Consider the following 5,289-nt stretch of genomic DNA (forward strand, 5'->3'; position numbering starts at 1 on the left):
AGCCAAAAACTACTCTTTTTAATGCTAGAGTAGATTCTATCTATGGAAAATTAGTCATTGCATTTACAATTGGCTAATCTATTTCTCTAAGCTCAGTTGAATATTACCTAGCATGCCCACCATATCTCATGCAAGACAGATTCATAAGGAAATGATGCATGCACACAAATAACTAGACTTAGCCTTCACTTAAAAGTATATCTAGTTGGATGCATCCATATGTTAAATGTGCAATAAGGCCTCTCATGTGAAGATTCCTAAGCCGAAAGGCTTTTTTTAAAGAGTTGGTTATTATTCAAGTAAACTATCTAGTATATTCCACTAAAATTGGTGTCTGTCATGTAAAGGATTGCAAAGAATGGAGTTCTTTTCGTATGATTAGTTGTAGATTAGTATCATTAATTGGTCAACTAGATTTTATTATAATGGGGTTTACAATTGTACATTAATTTCTCAGTTGGAATTTAATTATGAGGCTTGCCATTATGGCTCACATTCACTTTTAATGTACTGAAAAATACGAAGATTTCTCTCATCTCACGTGAATTTCAACACTCTACACCGATGTTTCCATACCATTCACACACTTTGAATGGTACACTTGTACAGAAGGTCATAGATCACAAACAACATTTTAATTTTATTTCAAGTTACTTATATTTTTTTCCTTGGGCATATTCTTACTATACCTCTTGTGAACAAAGGAATGAAGGGTTGGTTGAGGAAAAATTTAGAGGCAAGAGAGATGTTGTGATAATGATTATACTTGTTTACTTTGGGACAATATATTTAAAGAGATACCTTTCCATTGGATGAGGATGGAGTGTGTCAGCTTCCCCTTAAGTTACTATTTTTGTTTAGTATAAATCTTGAATGACTTTCATTTTCCCATGACAAAAGAGGATATCGCATTGAAAAAAACTGGGGATCATTCCAACAGTGATGCAATTGTGATATTAAGGACAAGTGATGGTAGAGAAGACTGGTTTTTATTCCATTCAAAAAATTTAGTAAAACAGAGTAAATATTTTGCGGAGCATCTTTCAGATGACTAGCCCATATGCCAATTTCTAGAATTATGTAGAAGTTTACTACTGTGAATCTAAATATGATCATCATTTGATCATTTTAAGGTTTTTTTATGTGGACAACAATCTAGTTATAAGTTTATGGTTGCATGTAAAAATGGCTCTTGGAATTTTGAAAGAAACCACCAAACTTGGTATTGATTGAATAATTTCAAGGTGTGTTCAGTATTTAGAGACAATTCCCTGGGAAGAACATGAAGAGGAAGAAATTATAACAACCCTTCCATAGCTAGGTTCAAAAGTCATTCCCATCCTTGCTAGACTTCAATTAGTTGACTCAAAAGTGGTATGAAATGTGTTTCTCTCTGCCACACATGCTACAATTCAAGTTGACATAAAACATTCTCATTTACCTGCTTCTCCATATGAACTCAAAGCTTTTGCACAAGAGCAGGTAGAGTATATTCTTGTTGAATATGATGATGCACCTCTACTTAGAATAGATGACAATGTAAAATATGAAGTAAAAAAACATCTATGAGAGTTGTTTGCCATTTTTGAAAATAAAATGGCATCTCTGTTATCTCATACAGAAGATGTCCTAGAAGACCACCAAAATCACATTTTAATATTTTTGGCTAACTTCTTATGGTTGTGTCAGATTTTACCTAAGATGGATCTTTTAACTGAATTTGTCAGCAAGTGGATAGAAGCTTCAAATAAATTTATTTACACAATTAAGGATATAATATTAAGGTCATGCCTCTGGGAAACAAAATTGAACTTGATTGAAGTTACAAGAAAGGTTTTGGAGGCAGTTGGGTATGGAAATGTAACCCTTTCAGTTCCATTTAAACACATCCAATGAAACTTTGGTTACCATTTATAAGGGAGACAAAGCCACAACTCTACCTACAAAATTTTATGATAAAATTCCTTACGAAATGGATAATGATCTATGTCAAAGAATAGAATCTATGCTCATTTGTTATGAAACCAGCTCAAGAAAAGATAGAAAAGATAGATCAACGCCTTAGAATTTAGCCTCTTCGAGGGGGCAACCTCCTTTACATTACATAAATGAACAATTCTTGGATGATACAAATGAAAATACCTCCTTTCTATATATAGGAGTCTAAGGGGTCATAACATAATCAGAGCCGACATAACAATAATAATGTAAGGGCACAATAATAACAATAGTGGGCTTCTATGGGGCACAATAGTAACAATATGGGCACTACATGGGTACATCAATATAATACGTGGGTTATACTAATAACAATAAGGGGTTACACTACTAGTATAGGGGCCTAACATGCCCCTCTCCTTCAAAAAGCGTTGTCCTCAACGCTTGAGTAGTTCTTGACGCTTCTGTATAAAATTCTTGTCCTCCCATATGGAATCTTCAGCAGGTAAGTTCTTCCACTTGATGAGATACTCTGAAATTGATCGATTTCGTAGCTGTTGGGTTCTTGTTTCTGTGATTGCTCCAGGTTCCAATATGATTTTTCCTTCCTCTTCAATTTCTGTCAATATTGTTTGAATTGGGATCTTTTGCAACTTTTGAATAAGTGGCCATACTTCTTCGTCCTTCTTCCATTCATCCCTTGCTTCGTTTATTCAATCTAGTTGGATAATAGAAATAGCACAAAACAATGCTTCCACATCCTCATCCTTGAAGAGTCTTCCCATTCTGTAAGGTCACCATTTTTTAAGTGCATGTAGTATTGCCAACATTTCCTTCTCATAAATAGCTTGCTTGAGATGTAGTAGTAAAAATACCCAATCACCTACATCAAGACATTTTTCACTACAATGTTGATCTACCTCTTGTTTCATTTGATTTTGCACCGAAGTGGCGTTATCCTTTAAATGTTGGAGAACTTGTTGTTGATGCTCGATGTGATCTTCCACTGCTTGAACCTTTTTCTTCTTGATATGTCCTTCTATCTCTAGAGTTTGAGGAGTGGTAATTTCTTCCAATCCTTTACAAGATATGGTCGGATTCATTTCTTGATGCTCGATGTGATCTTTCACTTCTTGAACATTTTTCTTCTTGATATGTCCTTCTATCTTGATAGTTTGAGGAGCGGTAATTTCGACTAATGAATTAAAAGATATGGTTGGATTCATTTCTTCTTTCTCGATGTGATCTTTCACTTCTTGCACATTTTTCTTCTTGATATGTCCTTCTATCTTGAGAGTTTGAGGAGTGGTAATCCTTTCCAATGCTTTACAAGATATGATCTGATTCATTTCTTCTTTCTCTGGGGTGGGGTCCTGGCGTATATCTTCTTCTTTTGATTTTTCTTGATCCTTTTCTTCCTCCTCTTCATATTCTATGTAAAATAATTTCTTCTCAGCACACTTATGACCTTTAGTGCATTTGCTATCACAATTGTAACAAAGCCCTTTTTCTCTTTTTTCTTCCAATTGTTGTGGTGTAACCCTTGTAGGTTGTGGAAGGCTAGGAGAAACAACACTTCCATCTTTATAGTTGTGAGGGGTACGCTTCCTGGTTTCCATAATTTTTGTTTCCACTATCTCACAAAGCCCTTTTACTCTTTCCAATTGTTGTGGTGTTGCTCTAAAGAAGGTGTTTCTCTTTGTATCCTCATAATGTGCTATCATTTCCTCCATGAAAATTGACCATGTACCAAGTTGTTTACGAAAACAAAGCCCTTCGTACCATAAAAATTGATCTGGTTCTAAATATGAAGATGCAATACATACCTTTTGTAACATTTGTACACCATGTATATAAAAATATTGCTCCATCTGAAGTATCCAATTTACCAGATCCTTGCCATCAAACTTCCTCATCTTGCTTTTTCTTGATTTTAGGAGCTTGACCTTGAAACGACTATAACTCTATACTTTCAGATCTTTAAGTTCTGAAATTACGACCTATAGTAGCCCTTTGTGTCCTCTTTCCAATGCCACCAGTCTGATCCAAATTGGATTCTCTAAGAAAGAGTTATGCACAATCTCCCAAGATGACCTAATTATAGACCTTTCCAGAAGAGCGAACTTGTATGAAGTGCCACGTGTCACTGTTTTGACCTTTCGATCTGAAAAAGATATACAAAAAACTACAGTCCATCCTCTTTCTGTACCTTCTTATGAAATTTCAATCCGATCCCCAGAGAGAAAGTTATGACGATTTTCCCCAGGTCACCTGTTTTGAATGTAATTCAGGAGTCTGCAAAAAGACCAACTTCCTCAGATCATATCTCCGTAAATATCACACAAAAAGATCTGAAATTTGGACCCAAGGTTCAGCGCGATTTCTTCTCAAATGGGTTTTTTTTGCGACTTCTGAAACATCACAGAAAAAAGGTTATAGCGAAAATTCCACGATGACCTGTTTGGAGCAGCGAAACCCTAGAATCTATAACTCTGATACCAAATGTTATGAAACCAGCTCAAGAAAAGATAGAAAAGATAGATCAACGCCTTAGAATTTAGCCTCTTAGAGGGGGAAACCTCCTTTACATTACATAAATGAACAATTCTTGGATGATACAAATGAAAAGACCTCCTTTCTATATATAGGAGTCTAAGGGGTCATAACATAATCAGAGCCGACATAACAATAATAATGTAAGGGCACAATAATAACAATAGTGGGCTTCTATGGGGCACAATAGTAACAATATGGGCACTACATGGGTACATCAATATAATAAGTGGGTTATACTAATAACAATAAGGGGTTACACTACTAGTATAGGGGCCTAACATCATTTCCTTGGTTCCGGCATTGCCTTCTAGTGATCGGGCTGAAAGTTTGGCTGACAGGCTTAAAACAGAGCAAGAAAGATGCCCAGATTTAAGTGAAGCTTTTGGAGTGTGGTGTTATAGATCTAAAGTAGAAAAAAGGAGACTGTCTTTGGGTTTGATTGGTGTTAATACCAACAATACCTCTACCACTACCAATGTTGGCCATTAATATAATTGGCTTCAAACATAGCAAGCAAGACATCCATATTTAAGTGAAGCTTTTGAATTGTGGTGTTATAGGTGCAAGGAAACAAAGAGGAGATGGCTTGTATTCATTGATAGAAATTTGGGGCACTCATTACATGATTCCAAGTGGTTAAATCAAGGACCATATAATACTGTGTACAATACACCTTAAACTGATCAATTCACTGAGAAAGGGAGCCAATCAATTAACCCAGATGGAGGACTGAGATCATAGTAAAAGGAATCATTAAATCACTAGAATTGCATGTAGGGTTCAGAGAAAACTACA

The 5,289-nt window shown here is 35.5% G+C and overlaps 1 pseudogene; it reads left to right on the plus strand.

Moving 5' to 3' along the window:
- The first annotated feature begins 890 nt into the window (after positions 1 to 890).
- Positions 891 to 4,983, plus strand: LOC149214331 (BTB/POZ domain-containing protein At3g05675-like; annotated as a pseudogene).
- The last annotated feature ends 306 nt before the right edge of the window (positions 4,984 to 5,289 follow it).

This window comes from Pinus tabuliformis, chromosome 1_1, assembly GCF_031772625.1.
Source record: "Pinus tabuliformis cultivar Carrire ecotype Pingquan chromosome 1_1, CPIR1, whole genome shotgun sequence".
NCBI classification, from domain to species: domain Eukaryota; kingdom Viridiplantae; phylum Streptophyta; class Pinopsida; order Pinales; family Pinaceae; genus Pinus; species Pinus tabuliformis.